The 22,373-nt window shown below is 40.1% G+C and overlaps 1 long non-coding RNA gene across 1 annotated transcript; it reads left to right on the forward strand.

Annotated features, from left to right (window-relative positions):
• The first annotated feature begins 18,394 nt into the window (after window positions 1–18,394).
• On the forward strand, window positions 18,395–18,905 carry LOC110937289. Its single transcript, XR_004890636.1, has 3 exons — window positions 18,395–18,467; window positions 18,612–18,686; window positions 18,771–18,905. It is a non-coding gene; the product is annotated as an uncharacterized LOC110937289 (long non-coding RNA).
• Window positions 18,906–22,373: the final 3,468 nt, after the last annotated feature.

Here is a 22,373-nt window from a genome sequence, read left to right on the forward strand (position 1 = left end):
AGAAGCAGAAGCAGCAACATACTCAGCTTCAGCTGTGGATATCGCCACTGTTTGTTGTTTCTTGCACTGCCAAGAAATGAGCCGATCACCTAAAAATTGGCATCCCGCAGATGTAGATTTCCTGTCACTGTCAGTACCTCCAAAATTGCTGTCAGAGAAAGCAAACAAGTCAAAATTGGAATCCCTCGGATACCACAGGCCAAACCGAGGTCGGCCTTTAAGATACCGAAAGATCCTTTTAACAGCAGTAAGGTGAGAAGTTTTAGGATTAGCCTGATAGCGTGCACAGTTGCAAACAGCAAACATGATGTCCGGACGGCTAGCTGTGAGATACATCAATGACCCGATCATGGACCTATATTGACGTTGATCGACAGACTCTCCTTGTTCATCTTCAGTCAATAATGGTCTCTCTGCCATAGGTGTTTCAGCAGGCTTTGCGTCCGTGAATTTGAACTTTGCCAGCACATCATCCACATACTTCCCTTGATGAATAAGAATTCCTTGCGAACTCTGCTTGACTTGTAGACCCAAAAACAGTGTCATCTCCCCCAGAGCACTCATTTCAAACTTCTTTTTCATAACTCTCTCGAATTCCTTGCAAAGATCCTCGCTTGTAGATCCGAAAATGATATCATCAACATAGATTTGAACCAAGATTTGATCACGTCCTACCTTCTTGATAAACAGAGTCTGGTCTATGGTGCCACGCGTGTACCCATGAGCCAACAGATGCTCTGTTAGTGTGGCATACCAAGCTCGAGGAGCCTGGTGTAACCCGTACAGCGCCTTGTCTAGCTTGTAAGCGTACTCAGGATGATCTGGATGCACAAACCCTGGCGGCTGCTCGACAAAAATTTCCTCCTTCACATCTCCATAGAGAAACGCGGTCTTGACATCCATCTGATAAACAGTGAATCCCATGTATGACGCGTAAGCCAAAAAGATCCGGATGGCTTCAAGTCGTGCAACCGGAGCATATACTTCATCATAATCCAGTCCTTCGATTTGTCTAAATCCCTGAACCACCAGCCTTGCTTTGTTTCGAACGATGACACCTGCAGAATCCTGCTTGTTTCGAAATACCCATCTAGTTCCAAGCTTACGTTTTCCTGCTGGCAACTTGACGAGCTTCCATACTCCAAGTTTTTCAAACTGGTTCAGCTCTTCATGCATAGCATCTACCCAGCCAGGTTCCTACAAAGCTATATCAATGGTTTTAGGTTCGATTTGAGAAAGATAACAAGAATATAAGCAAGTGTTAATGGTTCCTGATTGACTCCTGGTCAAAATTCCTGCATTTACAGGACCAATCACATTTTCGATTGGGTGATTGCGTTGGACGCTCGTAGGTATGGCCAAATCAGGTACAATCTCCTCTTAAGTGGTGGTGTTGCTAGACTCCCCCTCATTAGGTGCGGTTGTAGTGTGAACTACAGGAGAAGTGACAGTACAATCCTCAGGAATAGGTTCAGGAAACAATGCAGAGTCACTAGTTGATGCACCCTCAGGGGATCGATTGACCATCGGAGTCGGTGTAGGATGTTGCGTAAACACCATTCCCGGTGGATCAACGGTATGATGCCTCACGTTGTCTTGCATCTGTGCTTCGTCTTCCGTATCTTCAAACGACAATGGTTGTTTGGGAATAGACACACCTGCAACTGAAACATCACTTGACAAAATGTTAAATGATTTAAACAGAGCAGAATAATCGTATAACCAATCTGGACCAACTCTAGCGTCCGTAGCATTCTCTTCAAGCCACTCAATGTTGCACGACTCGACGACTTTTTTAGTTACTTTGTTGTATACCCTATAAGCAGAGCCTTTAGCATATCCAACAAAGTAACATTCGTCACCTTTGACTTCAAACTTTCCGTTGGAGTCCATTAGTAATAATACGCATGGACAACCAAAGATGCGAAAGTGTGAAACCGAAGGTTTACGTCCTTCCAGAATCTCATAAGGGGTTTTCATGTGACGTTTGTTTACTAAAGCATGATTCTGGATATAACTAGCCGTGCTAACAGCCTCGGCCCAAAAGAAGCTAGGAAGCTTTGAATCAGCCAGCATAGTACGCGCAGCTTCAATGAGAGTACGATTCCTTCTTTCAGCCACTCCATTTTGTTGTGGAGTTCGAGGCGCACTGAACTGACGATCGATTCCCTTATCAACACAGAAAGTATCTAAAGTCACGTTCTTGAATTCTGTCCCATTGTCTGACCGAATAACCTTCACCTTAGTGCTCGCTTGATTTTCAGCCAAAGTGATGAATTGTTTTACCAAGACAGCAGTTTCATTTTTGTGACTGAGAAAATACACCCAAGTGTAGCGAGAGTAATCATCGACGATTACTAAACAGTAAGCTTTCTTCCCAATGCTCAGCACATTTACTGGACCAAAAAGATCCATGTGAAGTAGCTCGAGTACAGCTTTTGTCGAGGGCGCTGGTTTAGTCTTATGAGGTTTTCGATGAGCTTTCCCTTTCGCACAAGCAACACATTTTTCCACCAACATGAAGTCCTTGATCGGAAGATCACGTACCAGTTGACCTTTAGCTAGACGGTTCAGATTTTTCATATTCACATGGCCGAGTCGACGATGCCACAGCAGACCATCATGCTCTGAAATCTTTGAAAATAGACAAGTGATCTCCTCACACGGTTTCTTGTTCATATCAATGACGTAAGCATTTCCCTTTCTTTCAGCTGTCATCAAGAACCAGTCTTCTGGAATAACAATCCCAGGCTTAAGAACATGACATCCCTTCTTCGTGAAATGAACTGAATTCCCTCGATCACAAATCTGCGAAATACTTAACAGATTGTGTTTCAGTTCTGGAACATAATTGACATTTTCAAAGCTGAGAACACCGTTTCGAACAGTTCCTTTCAATGTGATTCTGCCAGATTCACCTCCCGCAAATGAGACATATCCTCCATTAAATTCTTTGACGTTTACAAGTTGGGATAAGTCTCCTGTCATGTGCCTGGAACAGCCACTATCCATGTACCAGAGGCGCACGGTAGTCCTCCACAGCTGTTCCTGCACGATTTGCGGGATTAGTTAGATTTAGGTACCCAGCCCATAGTGGATCTGGGTAGTCCCTTTGCATCGATGTAAGTTACCCTCTGCCATACCAGATTGTCTTTATTTAAAAACTTTGATGAATTCTCATTGGCAGAATTTTTATGAAGTGTATGAGGCAAGTTGGAATGCATGGCTCTAGATTTAGGTTTCCAATATTGTTTAGACCAGTTGTTAGCATAATTACCAAACGCCTTAAATCTGTTTTCTGAAAAATGATTTTGCTGATTTTTATGTCTACGTTTGGCTGCATTCCAATCTTGATCAGAAGGCCTGACCCTACGATGGTCGTTCTTCATTGTCTTAGACTTATGAGTCGTCATTGACTTAGAAGGACCAAATCGATTTGGTTTGACTTTCTGATGTTGTGCATGTTGATTTTTAGACTGCACAGAGGAAGGCACAGAAACACAGTTTCTGGCAATGTGCCCGGCTATCCCACAGTTGAAACACGTTTGTCGTTTCACTGTGGAAGTGTTTTGACGATTCACAGTGGCTGCGGGTCTTTTGGGTCTTGAAGATGGAGCTTGCTTGTTCTGTTTTGATTGACTTGCTTGTGCCTTCCCTGAGCGTGTAGATACCTGAGGATCAGAACTAGCACTGGCACAAGCATGAGAATCTGAAAAAGTAGAGTTATCATTTCTTATTGTTTCATGAAAATCATTTTGAGCTGGTGTTTCAGATGTTGGTTTAAGATTTTCTTCACAAAAAGCTTCTTTCAAATTTTCATTGAAAATGACTTCTTTCTCGTTTTGCAGATCATTTTTAGTTTCAGTCTCAATTGAGGCTGAGACGTCATTAACAAATAATGATCCCTTTTTATCGTTGCCATCCAAAGAGGTCCCACCAGATTCATCAGTAGAAACGTCCACTGAATTTGATTCACACGAAAAATCAGTGTCTGATTGATTCTCTTGTGAAGCATTTTCAGTGGTTTCACTGAAAGTGTCCTGAGGAACATCATTGGTCACACTATTTTCACCTTGAGAATCAGAAACATCAAAATCACAATTTTCAGCAGTTGTAAAACATTCATCATCACACGCATTTTCAAAAGGTTCATCACAAGCATTTACTGTTTTGCCCAAAACATCAGGCCCAAAAGAAGACGAAACATAACTATGAAATGAGTTCAAAAACGCTTGTCCAAACACACAACCAGAATTAGTATTATCAAAAGAAGTTTTAGAAGAATCAGAGTCTAAAACTTGTTCACTTCCAAACAAATCTCCCCATATCACTTCAGGTACTTTATCTGCACATGACGAAGAACTGTTAGGATCAAAAGTACCCTTTGATACAAAACACGTCTCTGGTTTTACCTGCTCTTCAGCAAATTTAACATTTATTGAGGACTTACTATTTTTGGGACCTTCGACGTTCACTGAGGGCTTATTATTTTTGGGTCCGTATGTCATTTTACTTTCATTCAGCATCTCCTCCTCGGTCATAGGCAAGTATGTGTAATTGTTATTGTACGGAGGAGGAGTCTGATTATAACCCAATCCCGACCCTTTCTTTTTAGAATAAGCCAATTGTTGATCACACAGATTTTTGACTAATTTACTGGAGGAATCGAATTTTTTAATGTTTAACTGATTAATTTGGTATTTATCCCTGACATTCTCCAGTTCTTTAGTCACCTCACACAGTTTTTCTTTGACTATGATGAGTTGGGCCGTGGCTACACTAACATCGTCCTTGAGTTGGACGATGTCCTTACGCTGAGCTTCGATTTTCTCTTTGAAAAGTTTTTCGTTTTTCGTTAAAGTGAAATTTTTCCGTTTAATTTCATTATAGTCTTCGATTAGCTCAGCGTTGTGGATTCTATAGGCCTCAACTCGTTCTCTACATTCAGGAGTGCAGAAAACAGAAATTACCTCTTCTTTCGTGAGACCTTTGACAGGTGCTGACAGGATTTGAGTCATGAAGGCAAAGTTTTCAGCTGACGACTCCTCCTCCTCATGTGCCACCTTCGCATCAGCATTCACTGGATATGGATCGTCGCTGGCCATGAAAGCGATATTGCTTGAGTTGGCTTGATTTTCAGGTGCTGAGATGTAAAGTCTTTCGATCTCTGAATTCCAGTCAAAGGGCGAATCAGGCTGAACCACCAAAGCTTGGGCCAATCCCATTGGTTGTGGGCTTCCACTGTTGACATTATCAGCAGGCACACCAGAGGCAGTCACAAGAGCTCTTTCTCGATTGGGCGTAACAGGAGCAGCAGGCTGCGCTGGAGTTTGTTCACCATTCACCTTGGGTTTAGTACAATTTCTAGCCAAGTGGCCCTGTTCATGACAATTATAGCAACGAAACTCAAATGACATTTTTGCGGGGCCCGAAAATGTAAGACCTTGCCATTTGTTTTTCCCTGTTTTCCTCACAAAGTTTTTAGCTCTAAAAGCTGCCATGGCCATCTGCCAAGTTATATCCATTTCTTCCACATCTTCTGGATGAATTTGATCCAAATCATCCATGGAAAACTTAGGAGGACCCAGGTTTCCTGAAGCAAAAGCATTCAAACAATTTATGACGGAAGCTGCTATTTCAAGGTTTTCCTTTGACTGTTTCGAGAAAAAGGCAACCATTTCATTGCTCGCAACGGAGGCAGAAGGTGCAGCAGAAGCCTTTCCAGCACTTGTAGGAGAAGCTTGAGTAGAGGACCCTGAGCTGTAGACATTTGCTGAAGTGGGAGCAGGTTTAGCAGATGTAGCATTGCGAAACATTTGGAATCCTCCTTGAGACAGAAGAGCTGTGTTACTGTCGCTAGATGTGGTGGGAGCAATTGAGAAACCTGCAGCCAGCATGCTATTCTTGTAGTTAGTCTCTCTCTGCTTATCATCCAACTCACAAGCTTTGATATGTGAGATCATCTCTGACAGGGTACATCTTGCAAGATCTTTGGTTTTCTTGATCATGGCTACATGATGATCCCAACTCTTGGGCAGTGCATTAAGGAGTTGTCTGTTGGTGGATGCGTTTGTGGTATGAATTTCTTCCATTTGCATTTGAGTCACCAGCTTGACAAACCTCTGAATCTGATTGTCTACCGTTTCACCATAAATATGGTTGAAATTGTTGAAGTTTTGTTGCAGCAAATTCCTTCGGCTCTCTTTCATATCTTCGTTTCCTTCATACACTTCGACTAGAGAATCCCATAATTCTTTGGCAGATTTGCAGGTGCGAAAACCAATAGCAATATTAGGACCCAAACCCATGGTTAAGTAGGAAAGAGCTCGATCATCTTCTTCAACAATGAGCACATCATCTTCAGTGTACTGATCTCGAGGCTTCTTTATTTTGACATCTGGTTCTGTGGGGCTTTCCATCATGATCTCCCTAGGTCCTCTCAAGATGCTGCGCCATAACTTGTAATCCTTAACCTTCAGATGTTGTTCAAAGCGCCACTTCCACTCGGGAAAGTCATTAGCATCAGTTAACCTAGGAATTCGTGTTGTAGTTCCAAGCTTTGAGTCCAATTCTTGTTGTTGATTTAGGGCAGACAGTTTACTGTTGTTCGATGACATGGTTAATTAATCAGTTAATTAATTAATTAATTTTATGAAGTCCAAAGTCAACAGTCCAAAAGTCCGTAAAACAGTGTCGTTGCGAGTCGTAACAGCTGAGGTTGCGAGTCAAGTCTACTGTAGTTGCGAGTCGTAACTGAAGAGGTTGCGAGTCGTAACGAAAACAGAATGAGCCGAAATCAAGGTTGCGAGTCGTAATAGCTTTGATTGCGAGTGGAGACTGAGCTGATGGTTGCGAGTCGCAATTGAAGCAAGATGAACCGAAACCAGTGATGGTTGCGAGTCGTAACTGGAACGTGATGAGCCGCAACTAGATGAATGCGAGTCGTAACCTGCAAAACAATAAATGATAAGATCTGTTTACTCGCAATCCCGACTTTTCAGCAATTCCAAAATTCAAAGATATTGTAATCTTTGAATCTGTTGACCACCGATTTCCCGTAAATTCAGCGAACACCTTTTCCAGAAATTAACAAACCAAAATCAGTATTATTTCGATGATTCTGTCAAGAACAGATGAAATATATTGCTGCAAAACACTCAACAAAACAGATCAGTAGCATATAAAATTCTTGAATCCGAATGATATCAAAACCGAGCCCTTGAATGGCTTCAATGGCTCTGATACCAATTGTAAAACCCGTGAGGATCTCTCAATGATATCAAGCAAACTATTGATTGTGCGGAAACCAATCAATAGGTGATTCAAGAATAAATATAATGATCAAAGTATAAACAATGAACAAAGAACAAACCGAAATCTTGCATTCAATGATTGCCAAAGACTGATACAAGACTCGAATGGAACTCGGTTCCGTCTCCTATGTGTCGCCCCCAACTATTCACCAGATCAACAACACTTAAACAATGAACTAAAGGTTGTTTAAATACATAACCATCTGGGCCGATTCCTAAGCCCATGCGACACCTACAAGACTAGCCCAACCCTTACATAATTAACCCAAAACATAAGAACTAAATAATGACAAGATCAACCCCTAAACTTTGCTAACCTACATGAATAAACCTTCGGGTTCCAACACTATCACTTAAACCACATGAGCGAAACCATGTTGACACATAAGCGGAACTATTAACCTATATGTACACATGAGCGAAACTATTACATAATAACCTAAATTTGACTTTTAAGCTCCTATGTTGACCTATCGTGACCTAAGACGTAATACAGACGTAGTCAACAGACATTCCATGCATCAACAGACTCCCCCTTGGATGTTGACGTAGTCTTCAGCTCTGAGTCCTCAGTCTTGGTCTTTTCTCCAACTCTCTGTCTTCTCATCATAAGCACTTTATCTTCTCAGGTTTAGGATCACAACCTAGCTCTATCTTCAAACTCCCATTTGACTGTTGATCCAGACTCCCCCTTTCACAAACTCCCCCTCTCGATATGCTAGAATCTGAGGTCTTGATCTGGTTCAAGCTTTGACATTTAGCTTCCGTTGGGAATAATGAAGTCCAAAAACCTGTGACTCAAACAATAACATTACAAACTATCTTTTTAACAATAAATCACAAATTCAATCAGCTTTAGAAATCCACTCAAATATTCAGGTCCAAGTTAATGACCCTGATTACTCAATTAATCTACCAAGTTCAACTGAATGACCTTGGTTGATCATTTGACGAATCAAACTGATTTTGTAAAAACATTTTCACATTTGCTAACAACAATGTAACAAGAATCAACTTAATGAACTTGTTTTATCTTTTGAAAACATCTTAATCTCTGACAAAGTAAGATCTCCTCATTCTTCAGCTCAGAACTTTCCTTCATCTGCTTCAATCTTCGAGAATCCAACGATTAACTCTCCACTTTGGTTTGTCAAAAATAAAGCAGAAATAAAATCTTTTTGTATTTTATAAAGTGTTCTAAACTAAGATATGAAATGCAGAAAACTTAAATTGCAGAAAGTAAACAAAGTAAACTATATACAAACTCATTTTTGGTGAGCATGTCAGGGAATCATATCAGTTTTTTAGACAAATTACTAGTACCGTTAAGCTTCATTTCATGCTCAGACTTAAACAACTCACCTCGATTGTCGATATACTGATCCATCTTAAATTCTCACATAGATTTCAATCTATTCAAGATACGATTTAGATGACTTATGAACTTAGCTCAATTCATGTGTCCCACCTCTTGAATATACTCCCGTATCCAGAATCCCAGATATTCAGTCTTACAGGTGAGTATACCACAAATGATATCTGTAAGGGGTTAAATGCGAGGGCCGTGAGAGCTCAGGTCGATACTTCCGTATACGCAGAGAGATGACGGCTTCGACTTTCTGGTGTGTCCCCTTTAGAGGATCTTTTAGTTACAACAACAGCGACTATCAATTTTATTGTGTGATCAGCTTGCTGAGGGCGATGCTATGTTTCAAGCATTTGCAGAAAGTATTATTCGGGGACTAGGTCAATATTTCCATACAGCAGAAGTCCCGGAATAATACCCCAGATATCACTGAGTATAAAGACCTAGTATCTCAGAATATGGGACCTTTCAAACGAGATGTCAGGGGTTACCTATATATCCAAGTAGTGTTTCCCACGAATTTCACAAGTTTGAAATTTTAGGTTTATATCCCGAATAAATCTACTAAATGTGCGAAAACCTATCGACACATCATTAGTGAGATTGTTTAACTCATTTAATCTTTACAATTCTTTAGCATACTGTAATTGTCTAGCCGATGTACTATCATTTTCCCTATATACACAAGCACTTTTTCAATTTTATCATGTTTTTGTATTTTTGCATTTTTTACTGTTTTTGTATTTTTCTGGAAATATATCTATTTACAACTATCTACTCCCCCTAAATACCAAAACAGGTAAAAAATCGACAAACCATTGCAGATTGTTTCTCGTCTTCATCTGCAACAGTACTCTCATCAACGCTAATTATGCCATCCGACACCGAAAGAAGCTTCATACCATTCAGTTTTAACAAATATTTAAACCGATTTTTATCAAAAGCTTTGGTATGTAAATCAGCTTTCTGTTCGTCAGTGTGGATTTTCTCAATTCTTATCAACTTTTTCTCGAAACAATCACGAATAAAATGATGACGAATTTCTATGTGTTTAGTTTTAGCGTGATGTACTGGATTCTTTGTTATATTTATTGCGGCCTCATTATCAACAAAAAGAGGTGTGTTAAGAAACTGCAAACCGTAGTCGCGCATCTGTTGCTGTATCCACAGGATCTGAGAGCAGCAACTGCTAGCAGATACGTACTCCGCTTCACATGTAGATAACGCCACAGACGTTTGTTTCTTACACTGCCAGGTAACCAGTCTAGGTCCAAAGAACTGGCATCCTGCAGTTGTTGATTTAGCATTAACTTTGCAGCATCTGAAATCCGAATCGGAATACCCTTCGAGCGTAAATTCGCCTTTCCTAGGATACCACAACCCCAATGTAGGAGTTTCTTTCAGGTAGCGTAATATCCTCTTCACAATAATCATGTGTGAAGCTCTCGGGTTAGATTGATATCTTGCTGCGAGGCACGTTGGGTACATGATATCAGGACGTGAAGCAGTTAAGTACATCAAAGAACCTATCATGAAACGATAAAGCGTTTCTTCAACCCTATCTCCGATGAGATCTGGATGAATTCCATGATTTGTCGCAAGTGGGGTAGCAGCTGGAGTAGAACTTAACATCCCAAATTTCTCTAGAATATCACGAACGTACTTCATCTGGTGAATGAAAATTCCCTCAGGTAGTTGTTCAACTTGTAGACCCAGAAAGAATTTAATCTCCCCCATTGATGACATTTCGAACTTTTGCTTCATCACTGATTCAAAGTCTTTGCACAGACTTTCATTCGTTGACCCAAAAATTATATCGTCTACATAAATCTGTGTTATCAGAAGATGTCCATCGACCTCTTTAGTGAAGAGAGTGGCATCCACTTCTCCACGTATAAACTTGTTGGCTAGTAGGTGTTGAGACAACATCTCGTACCAAGCTCTCGGGGCCTGGTGTAAACCATACAGCGCTTTGTCCAATAAGTAGACCTTGTTTTTGTGGATTGGGTCAGTAAAGCCCGGCGGCTGACCGACATAAACCTCCTCTTTGACCTTCCCATAAAGAAACGCCGATTTTACATCCAACTGATAAACTTTGAAGTTCCTCCAAGACGCAAATGCTAGGAAAATTCTGATTGCCTCTAGTCGTGCCACAGGAGCATAGACTTCAGTAAAATCAATCCCTTCCTGTTGACTAAAGCCCTGAACAACGAGTCGAGCTTTGTTCCTCACAACAACTCCTCTGTCGTCTCTCTTACACTTAAATACCCATTTTGTATTGATTTTCCTTTGACCATCCGGTAAATCCACTAGCTTCCACACTCCCAACTTTTCAAACTGACTCAACTCTTCTTGCATTGCAATGACCCAAGAGTCTTCAGTAAGCGCCTCTTTGTAAGTTCTCGGTTCGATCTGCGAGATAAAAAAACTTAATGAAAATTCAATTTGTAAAGGTGCTACTGTAGAATAAAAACATGTTAAGCCCTGGTCTATTTGACGTCTTGTGCGAACGCCTGAATGCAATTCTCCTATGATCAACTCCTCTGGATGATAAGAAAGAGTTCGCGGCATCACTTCGCTTGGAACATCCACATCACCTTCCAGATTAGTAACATTTTGATTTGCACTTTGTTCACCAATTTGGTTTATTTGACTTGAATCCTGAATCTGCTCCCCCTCAGAATCTGAATCTCCATGATCAAAGATCGGCATGTTCTCTGATTCTTGATTATCATTCTGATCTGACTGACTATCTTGAGCAACTTCATTCTGTTGGACATCATCGTGTTCACCAGCATTACTCGGACCTACTTCATTGTCATTGGAAGTTTCCCGTGATCGTCTTGAATACTCAGCTGGCAACCTTTGCTGTGACTCGTACTCACGCAAAATATCCAACTCATCAAAGAAATCTTCTTCTTCTTCTTCTTCCATCATGTCAAACGATTCCCACAACTTGTCGTAATGATATCGCCATGAATCTCCTGGACTTTGTGGCGGCATAGTATAACCTTGACATTCAACATTTGCAGCTTCAATAATCCGCTTCTCACTTGGAACGAAACACGTCTTGTAGGACTTGAATATCCAACAAATATACCCTGAATGCACTTCGGACCAAACTTTCCATAAGGCTCTATAACTGTACAGGGTGACCCGAACGGTTCTAGATACTTCAAATTCGGTTTGCGATTATTGATCAGCTCAAAGCATGTTTTGTTGAACTTTTTGACAGTAAGAACCCTGTTGAGCGTATAGCATGCGGCAGAAACAGCTTCAGCCCAGAAATTAATTGGTAACTTTGAATCTGCAAGCATCGTTTTAGCCGTCTCAATTAGCGTCCGATTTTTACGTTCTGCTACTCCATTCTGCTGCGGAGTGTACGGAGCACTAAACTCATGCAACATACCTCTTTCATCACAAAATTCTTCCATCCTGCTGTTCTTGAATTCAGTACCATTATCACTTCGAATTCTTTTGATACGAAGTTGGTACAGATTCTCAATCTTCTTGAACAACGCCATTAAACTATCAAACGTTTCGTCTTTCGTCTTCAAGAAAGAAACCCACGAAAATCCGGAATAATCATCAGTAACCACAAGACAATATTTATCTCCCGTAATACTCTTGACATTCACCGGACCAAACAAATCCATGTGAAGTCTTTCCAGGGGTCTTGAGACTGAATTGACTTGCTTTGTAGGGTGTGACTTTTTCTTCTGCTTGCCTTTAACACAACTAATGCACTCCCCTTCCAGATGAAAACCTTTGACATGAACTCCTGTAACCAAATCATTATGCACCAAATGATTCATTTTTCTAAGATGTATATGCCCCATCTTCCGGTGCCACAATCTCGATTCTTTTTCAGTTGCTCTGGACACGAAACAATGAGCCTGACCCGTGGTTGTAGTAGCTACGCTCATATCCAACACGTACAGATCATTCACTCTCGGTGCCCTCATGATAATCCATTCCTCAGGGATAACAAATCCTGGTTTCAAGATCAAACATTCTTTATCAGTGAAGTGAGTGGTATACATCCTGTCACAGATCTGGGAGATACTCAGCAGATTATTCTCCAGCTCAGCAATGTAGTTAACTCTCTCAAACGTTACAATCCCATTGGATAACGTTCCTTCACCTACAATCCTTCCTCCTTGATTACCAGCAAATCCTACGTATGCTCCATTTATGTTTCTCACATCATACAGCAACGCAGTCTTCCCTGTCATATGTCTTGAAGCTCCACTATCCATGATCCATCTGGATACAAGTTTTGGAAGATCCTGCACATAACAAATTTTGACTTAACCAACTTCAATAAAGATGACGAATCATGCTTCGCGATCAAGGAAGCTCCGGCAATTCAAACTGCTTAGTCAAACATGGTGTCCACCCAGGCCTCATCAGCCTTAGGTGTAACCTTGACTGTTTTAACTCTCGCAACTTGAATTTTAAAGTTTTCAGCCTTCAGAGGTGGAAAATTCGCATCATAATCAACTTGAATTGATTCCTCAGAAGGTGAAACCTTTTTCTCAGTTTTGGGTTTCCAAACTTGTTGAGATAATGCAACCCGTTTGTAAAATTTTTCATTTTTAGTTACCGACTTCTTTACGGGTTCATTTTTCACTTTGATGTTATCATTTTTCACACTCTTCTTCTCAACAACGATTTGTGCTTTACCCTTCACATCAACTTTCTTTTGTTGAGTCTTCACAGTTTCAGTCTTAGGCTTCACATTGGTACACTTTCGTGCAATGTGGCCAACTTGATTACATCTAAAGCATGTTCGAGTATCAGCCACTTGGCTTGTGCTTTCAGACTGAGACTGAGAAGCTCTTTTCTCAAAGAACTCTTTGTTTGATTTTGAAAAAATTTCTTTCTCTTCATCAGCAAGTGAACTTGAACTGTTCACAAAATTTTTCTTCTCAACAAACCTCTTGTTTAGAACATTTCTTTTCTGATAAGACTTACCCCCCTGATAACCACCCGACCAATTGTTTCGGTTATTATTATAAACACGCGGTGGATTAACAGATTTCTTGTTGTAAACTTTTTCTTTCTCAAACCTCATTTTACTTTTCTTTTGACTCAGATTGTTCACTGCTGACAATTCGACTTCGACCAACTTGAAAACATTTGTCAATTTGTTCATGTTAACATTCTCTATCGGAAACTCTGAATCCGAAAACAACTTATCCGAACCCAACATCTTTTACATGACAAGATTTGATTCTTCATTTAAGTTGTTCTTGGACTTTTGTTTCGGAATGTATTTGTCCAAGAAACACCCATCTTCCTCAGTAGTGTCACTATCTGTTTTTAGCACATTTTCAACAACACCTTTTACAATATCATTTTGGACACTATCATCACTGGAAGATGTGAACGTGACATCAATGTTCTCCGGAAGTTTTACTTCACTTTCTTCCTCAATTTCAACCAACCCCGATTGCTTTTTCGTGTAGTTATCAAGAACAGGTGGTGGAACTCTATGAAAACCCACCCCGGTTCCATCAGAATAAACATCTTCACCAGCTTTGTTTTTCCCTATGGGTTTGGGAACAATGTGTTGCAAAACAAAGCTTGCAGAACTGTAACTATTAAGCTTCAACTGGATTCGCTCATTTTCAATTTCAGCCTCTTGAAATTTAAGTTTCAATTTAGCGATTTCATCCAGTTGTTTGTTGATTGATTCTTCTTTTACTCTCAGCACTGCTTTTAAATGCTCGTTTTCTTTAAAAGTTTTACCATTTCGATCATCACTATCTTTCACTGTGCTTTTAAGTTTTTCAAACTTTTCAAAAATTTGACGCTTTTCAAGAATTAACTTTTCATTTTCCTTTTTAACTTTTTCATGATCAATTTTATCATTTTCAATTTGGCTAGTTAATTCTCTTATCCGTTCAGTTGAAGCTTTAACTGTTTTGTCACGATTGAGAATTTGATTCACAACGCTTCTGACATTTGCTGTCAGATCATCAACTTTCTTTCCGTTGAGATACGTGACTGTATTACAAAATTTGCACTCTTTGTTGCAATTTTTGCAATCAACATTTCCATCAATTTTCTTACCTGACGCATTTGTTGACACGTTTGAACTAACCTGGCTTTTTGACTCAGACACGGAGTTAGAGTCTACCTCAAGTGCCTTAGCAGCCAGCACTTTGTCAGCCATTCTTCCCAAGTTCTCAGCAGTCAACTCCTACGTTGTATCAATAACCCCAGTATCAATCTTCTTTGATTTCTCTTGCTCTTCTTTCTCCTTTCTCTCTTTCTCTTCTTTCTCCTTTTTCTCTTTCTCTTCTTTCTCTTTCTCGTCTCCAGTTCCCCACCATTTATTCTGCCAATACTCATCTTCTTCTTTTAACTCCTTGATTATGGCTTCGATATCAAGCGTTTTGTCATCGATTGCAATGTTTCCATATGGGTCAAGATAACACTCCCTGTCCGGATCCCATCTTCTCGCTCTTCTCGCTTCCAGATAGATACCAGAAATTCTAATGATTTTGTTCTCAGCAATCATTTTTCTGTATCTATACTTCTGCTCTTCAGTTCGGTTATCTTTCCAAGGAATAGGTTCGTCGTTTTTCGCCATGAATGCATAACCAATCGCATCTTCTTCTGGTAGAACCTCTTGACTCCAATCATACCCATCATCATCATAAATCACCGCAAGAGCTCTAGATTTCTCTTTGTTGTCTTCAACCTGCTTCAATCTAGGCGGCTCGGATTTATTCTGATGATAAATCGCCTTCTTGTAGTAATCATCTTTGAAAGGATTCTCGGATTCATCAGCATATGCGTTTCTGCATTCTCGCTTGAAGTGACCCTTCTGCTTACACTTGAAGCATGTCACTTTGGATTTATCGAACCCCAGCTTGGTAGATGGACCACCAATTGTCATCCTGCCGGTAATTTCCATAAAACGCTGTGCTCGACGAACAGCACTTGCCATAGCCCAATGAATATCGATTAACTCCATTTCTTCAGGATCTATTTGATCATAGTCCTCTTTCGTTAGGTTGGTGTTGCCTATCTTCCCAGCTACTAACCCTTCATACGATTCCAGCACCGATGCTTGGAAGATCATCTGCTGTTTAGCCGATTCTTCATCAAAATTCTGAGCATTCTTCAAGTCTATTGCAATGTTGCACTGAAAACGATTCTTTGCATCAGAATGACTTGCCGATGATGAAGATTCACTATGATAACCATTGTGATTTCCACTGCTTTGACCACTTTGACTTTCTTTGCTTGATGTAGACACATTCTCAGCAGAAAACGCAGTTTTGGAAGAAGTTGCTTTTGGCATCATGCTTTTTGGATAATACAAATCCAAATTCTGCTGGTAAGATGAATGATTGACTTTGTATGTCTTCTTCAGTTCCAACTCGTGACTTTCAAGTCTCTCAATCACCAAATCCACAGTCAACTTTGTAGGCTCGATAGTGTTTTTCAGCATAAGCGCATAATATCTCCAATCCATCTCGTCTGGTAATGAATCGAACAGCTTGTCGACAAGCTCTTCATCAGGAAATCTGATATCATGTCTTGCTAATTCCAGCTTCAGATGACCAAACCTTTCTATCATTTTACAGACTGACTCATTCTTTAGACAACCAAACATATCAAACTCTTTCTTAAGAAGTTTCTTTTTACTTTTTACAATTTCAGCACTTCCTAGACATTTCTTTTCTAGCTTGTTCCAGAGATCTTTTGCATTAGAATAATTGATCAATGAGATTATGTCTTCCCGAATTGATTGAAATAACAATGCCACACATTTTTGCTCAGCTACAAATGCATCAATCTCTTCAGCTGATCTTAACGTTTCACCATTTTTGTTTCCATTTTCATAACCGTTTTTCAAACTTTTCCAGCTGGGAAATGCAAATGCCATCAACCAATCTTCAAACTTTCTTGACCACCGATTGTATTCCTCGATAGCCATTCGCTTTGTAGGTTTATTGAAGGTTCCAAAAGCACTTTCCGCTTCCCAAGCTTCCTTTTTCTTTTCTTTTGGCGGATTCTCATTTTCTTTGCTTGATGAAGTATCATCGTTTCCGGAATTTCCCGTGAACGCGTACATGTCGCTGAACGGATTCAAGAATATATCATCCATCTTGAGTGTACCTGCAAAATCAGCCAACACTTAGAAAAATTTCCGAATTTTTGAAAAATGTGACAAATGAGCGAAACTATCAACTATTGTGACAGATAAGCGAAACCACACTTGTCTGTATAAGTGAAAGTAACAAATTGATCGAATGAGCGAGACTATGCTTGACCGAATGAGCGAAACTATATGGTTCGTACGAGCGAAACTACCCAATGTCCGTTCGAGCGAAACAACTTAATGTCCTTTCGAGCGAAACTATCAATTGTCCGTTCGAGCGAAACTATTAGGTTGTCCGACCAAGCGGAACTACTCAGTTCGTATGAGCGGGACTAGCACTTTCGAGCGGAACCTATGAGCGAAACTATGATTTTTGAGCGGAACCTGCGATGTCCGTAAAAGCGGAACTATGTTTTTACCCTATTTTTACCATTTTAAGCCGTGTTTTAACCTGAAACTTTCTAGGGTTTGTTAATTGTATGTTTCGCACGATATACTAAAAAATCAGGCCATTTCAACCGTAGGAACTAGTTCAATTCGAAAAAGTATAAGAGAAAGTGAGTAGAAATGAGAGAATTCTGTAGAATCAAGCTGTAGTAGTATGAACTCCTCGTCCTGAGCTCTGATACCACTTGTTGGACCGTGTTCCGACCCTAAACAGTCAGTTGAGAACGTTCATCTTCACGTACGAAGGCGGAATCAACGTAAATGAAGTTACACAGCTTTTCCTATTCAATTCCTTCTCTTTTATTGATTTCTGATTACGATTTGACAGAGTTTAGCTACCACAAGCATGAAACAGTTCCGCTCCAACATACAAGAATCAGTGATATGGTTTCGCTCATACCTGCTATATATAGTCCCAGTGCTTTCGCTTATACGTCATGCCGTATAAGCGAAACTATCACTTAAACCACATGAGCGAAACCATGTTGACACATAAGCGGAACTATTAACCTATATGTACACATGAGCGAAACTATTACATAATAACCTAAATTTGACTTTTAAGCTCCTATGTTGACCTAAGACGTAATGCAGACGTAGTCAACAGACATTCCATGCATCAACAATAATAATCCCTGTGTAGTGAGTGGCATTAAAAAAGGCACAACTAGTCATGTAAAAACAAAGCACTCAATCAAGTTTCTTGATCATAAATCCAGTAAAGTCTCCCACATCAAATTAAAAGTTTTAACTTTTTAAGTGACCCACTTCAACCCCTTTTGGGTCAAAACTGGTTCGGGTTGGAACTGGTTCGGGTCGGAACGGGTTCGGGTCAGAACGAGTTTCGGGTCGGGTCGGGTTGGTTAAAAAATGTTTTTTTTGTTGTAAAAAAAGTGATTGTACATCAAGGTGCAATTTTGTTGAAAATTCTTTATGTTAGTTTAATAAGTCTTAATGTATCTTAACGTCATAAATGATTTAGAAAGTTTTTTGCACTAATAATACACTTAATACTACTTTTGACATGATTTGACCGACCCAACATATACAAAGAGGTCGAAAATAACTGTCACCTCTAAAGAAAAAAGTATGGTAAAATGAAAAGGGCATGAGTCTTGACTTTGAATCATGTTGTTATCGTTTGTACAGGATTTTATCAGAAATACAGATTACAAACACACCAATAGACACAAAGGGATTTGAAAAGCTGGTTCAAGTGGTATGGTCAATCTTAATATATAATTTCAATACATTATAGCTGTGTTACTGATATAGAACTATAGAAGGCAAGACATAACAGAAAAAAAAAAAGAGAAAATTATGTATAAATGTGACACGATTAACATGAGATGGCCACACGCAGAAAGAGAACACAGCGAATGATAGTATGAATCTCTATAGCGGGCTGTTCATACACAACAGGTTTGCCAAACAGCAGGTATTAAGCATTGTATATCTAGTGTTGTGACAGATTTTTAAATTACGGGACTTAAGTACTTAACGTGATATGTGGATTGTACAGATGGAGAATTTAGAAAGCGCGCTTGAGAGAGTGAAGGGGTCACTAGAAGCAAGGATGAAAAAGGAAGATGGACACAAGTGAGGACAATGGATTCAGATCAGATGTGTAACCTTCTGTTTGGTAGATTTGATCAGATATAAGTGTTGTATTTACCTTTAAAAACTTATAGTAGAAACCTCAAAGGCGCCCCTGGCCCTGTTTGATTTTTTTAGATATTCATATATCAGAAGTTTAATAATGTTTTCAGTATCAGTGATAGCTCATTTTTATGTCAAAAGAACACAAAAGGTAGAAACCTCAATCGATGTTTGGTTGTGAGTGCAACTGGCCATTTTAACCAAGTTTCTTATGAAAAGGGCCAATTTAGGTTGGGGTTTTATACAAATTGACAAGCTAGTTTAAATTAAAATAATAATTAAATTTTAATCCTAAGTTCAAGCCCTGCCTAACCCACCCATTATGTCGCCTCTACTAGTGAGCTAATCGGGAGAAGGGCACTACAAGTCTGCAACCAACCAGTGGATGCGAGTTATTAAAGATGGGGTATATATTGTATTTAGAATTTTTTTTGGAAAAAAAGGCTTCATCGCATAAAATCATGTAAATTCTATTGTTTTTACAGTAGCAGTTCTTGTTAATATACCCAAACAGCACCTATGGTCAGTTGAAAAAGTTGAAAAAGGTGGATGTGTATACAAATAAATTATAAACTTCCTGAAGAGAAAGAGTATATGACTAACTTATCAATTTAAGAATTCGGTATCAACCGGTATCATACCGAAAAACCGGTACCGATACCGATACCATACCGGTACCGTACCGTAATTTTCGGTACGGTATTCGGTATCAACTTTTCATGAATATCGGGATTGGGATTTTCGGGATCGGTATCGGTTCGGTATTGGTTCGGTACCGTGCTCATCCCTAAGTAGCAAACATACCTAAGAAATCAACTACATCATCGAATGCTAGAGTTGGGCTATCAGGAAGGCAATGATAAGTAAATGATTTTTTTTAGAGATTTTGACACGCGAGTACAACCAGCAGATAGATGAATCACCACAAAAATTTCAGATCTTTAGTAGGTAGGGCTGCTCAACAGTTAACAGTTATAACATCAGAGATACAATAAAAAAGTAGAGGTGCTAAACGGGTCGTGTTTACGGGTTGGCGGGTTCAACCCGACCCGAACCCAAAAATTTATACGAACCCGAACTCGACCCGAACCCGAAAATACCAATGAACCCGAACCCGACCCGAATATTCGTGGGTTGACCTAAACATGACCCGTTCAACCCGAAAACTTTTATTTTTTATTTTTTTTTTACACAAATTAATATATTAAATTTAAAGTGTACTTAAGAAACACAAATGTATATAGTACAATTACATTTAAATTATAAAATCTTATGTGAATTTCTTTTTCTAAGTTATAATTATAAGATAAAATACATACCCAATTTAGTTAATAACATAAAACATTTGTAAAAAAAATATTATATAATATAAAGGGGTTAAACGGGTCAACCCGCCAGCCTGACCAGGTTGACCCGAACAAAGCACTTCATTTGTTTTGAATCATAATGGACTTGTTTAGTGTTCACCTCCATTAAATCATTTGTTGGTTACAACACCTTGTCGTGACATTTACATTAACTTGAAACTTGAAATCAGTCTCCGCATCCGATTTGAGGATCATAAGCGGGGGGGGGGGGGGGGAGGGGGTTGGGTGCCCCGGCGTTTATCGCCTCATCTACCGAGGGGGATGACGAATCTGGCATGGGCTCGAGAAGCACACGCTCCCCAAAACTGCTACATGTGCTTGAGTCTGATAATGGAACCTGCTGTGACGGGCCTACCACAAGATTTTTACTTTCCGAATCTACTTGTCGCCTTCCTAAGGAAGGACCGACGTCCTCTACGGGATCAAGGCTTCGGTCTCGTTTTCTAGAAGTGGGCTCCCCTTCGATGCCCTGCCCCTGACCTTCTGAATCAGACGGCAGGTTGAGGAATTTTTCCCAACCGCCAGAGTTACCCACCGAATCCGACCCTGCGGGCATCATGCGAAGAGGACCCGCTAGTACTTCTGAGACTCCGACTTTTGTAATGAGGCCCTTCGTAAAAACTCATATGGCCAAGGTAAGCCCCATCGGTAGGCCTAATTTGCCTAAAGTATAGGCGAGGGCTTGACCCCCAGAGCTATTCCTATTTTAAAAAGGGTGGGGGGGGGGGCTGGAAAATTCCCAGAAAGACAAGTACAAGTAGGCCCAGCAACAAAAATAGAATAGAAATCCTAAAAACCAGGGATAAACTGATCAAACTACATAAACTTTCCAGGGATAAATTGATCAAACTACGTACACTACTAGATCAATTTTTAACTCGAGTCGAAAAGGGCATTCTATCTTTCTTTTCTATTCGCTCATCATCTGGCCTGGTCGACCCAATCATGATTTGAAGGATGGGACCTTTTCTCGAACTCGAAAAATCGACATACAGGCATTCTTTTTTGTACCTTAGTACACTGCCCCGGAAAAAAGAAAACTACAAGCAATCATGAAACTGGCAAAGCTTGATAACCATTTTCTCATGACGAGCACGTTGGATCATTTTAACAATTTTAAGGAGATCGCGCATCAGCTCTGAGATATTCCTTAACCCTTTTTCCGCTCCAGGAAAAGAAAGAGGCAGAATTCGTTATCGGAGTATCCTCCGCCAACTAACCTGAGCATGCTCTCTAACATCACATACGAGATTCTTTGTCTGGCTTTTATAACTCCTTAAGGAAGTGTCTCTTCCGAGTATTTTCTCACTTGATTTCCTAAGCTAAGTCAGACATTCAAATCAAGGAAAGCGAATGAGAAACCTTCTTGGAATCAGTTCGTTCGGGAGGGTGTGTAGTCGGCTCTCGACCTACGGGATAGGGCGTTAAACAAGGTAGGTAGCGAGAGGGTACGTAGCGATGTACTAGCTCAACCGAGAGTCCGCGGGTAGACGAACGAAGTCAATCGACCAAGGGAGTTTTAGTGGAGGTTTGAAACCGCCCGCATTAGTTCAAGTAGTTGGACCACGTCTCAGCGGCTTCTTGTACTAGCTTTTGACCCTGTTTCACAGTCAGAGCCTTCCCGTGGCACCCTTCGCCCAAGACTTGAATCAGGAGATTCTTTGCAAGCCTTTTCCCGTATAGAAGATCTCCCTTTTTGAAATGATGAAAGTTCACTTCACCCAATTCTATACCGAGCTCTTTCTTCCCTGTTTCAGGATCGCTTAGAACAACTGGCTTCTTCACTCATTGATTCCCAGATCTAAAATGCAAACCGGCTGCTTTGCGCATCTCTAGCCAAAGACCGGCATTCAAGACTTGAAACCTTCACTTCAGCGGTTGTGTGCCCGAAAGTGCCTTTCTTTCCTTGCACAACATACTGATGAACATTCACTGGGTGAAGGTAATCATTCTCTGCCAAATCGAGCCATACAAATATATTTTATTGCTCCTTTTTCATAGAAACTGAATCAATTAGCTATAGATAGCACAAATCACATGATTATCAATAGAAAATAAGAAATCAGAAGCATTCTCTGGATGTATAACAAAATAGATGC

The sequence above is a fragment of the Helianthus annuus genome, chromosome 4 (genome assembly GCF_002127325.2).
Source record: "Helianthus annuus cultivar XRQ/B chromosome 4, HanXRQr2.0-SUNRISE, whole genome shotgun sequence".
NCBI classification, from domain to species: Eukaryota; Viridiplantae; Streptophyta; class Magnoliopsida; order Asterales; family Asteraceae; genus Helianthus; species Helianthus annuus.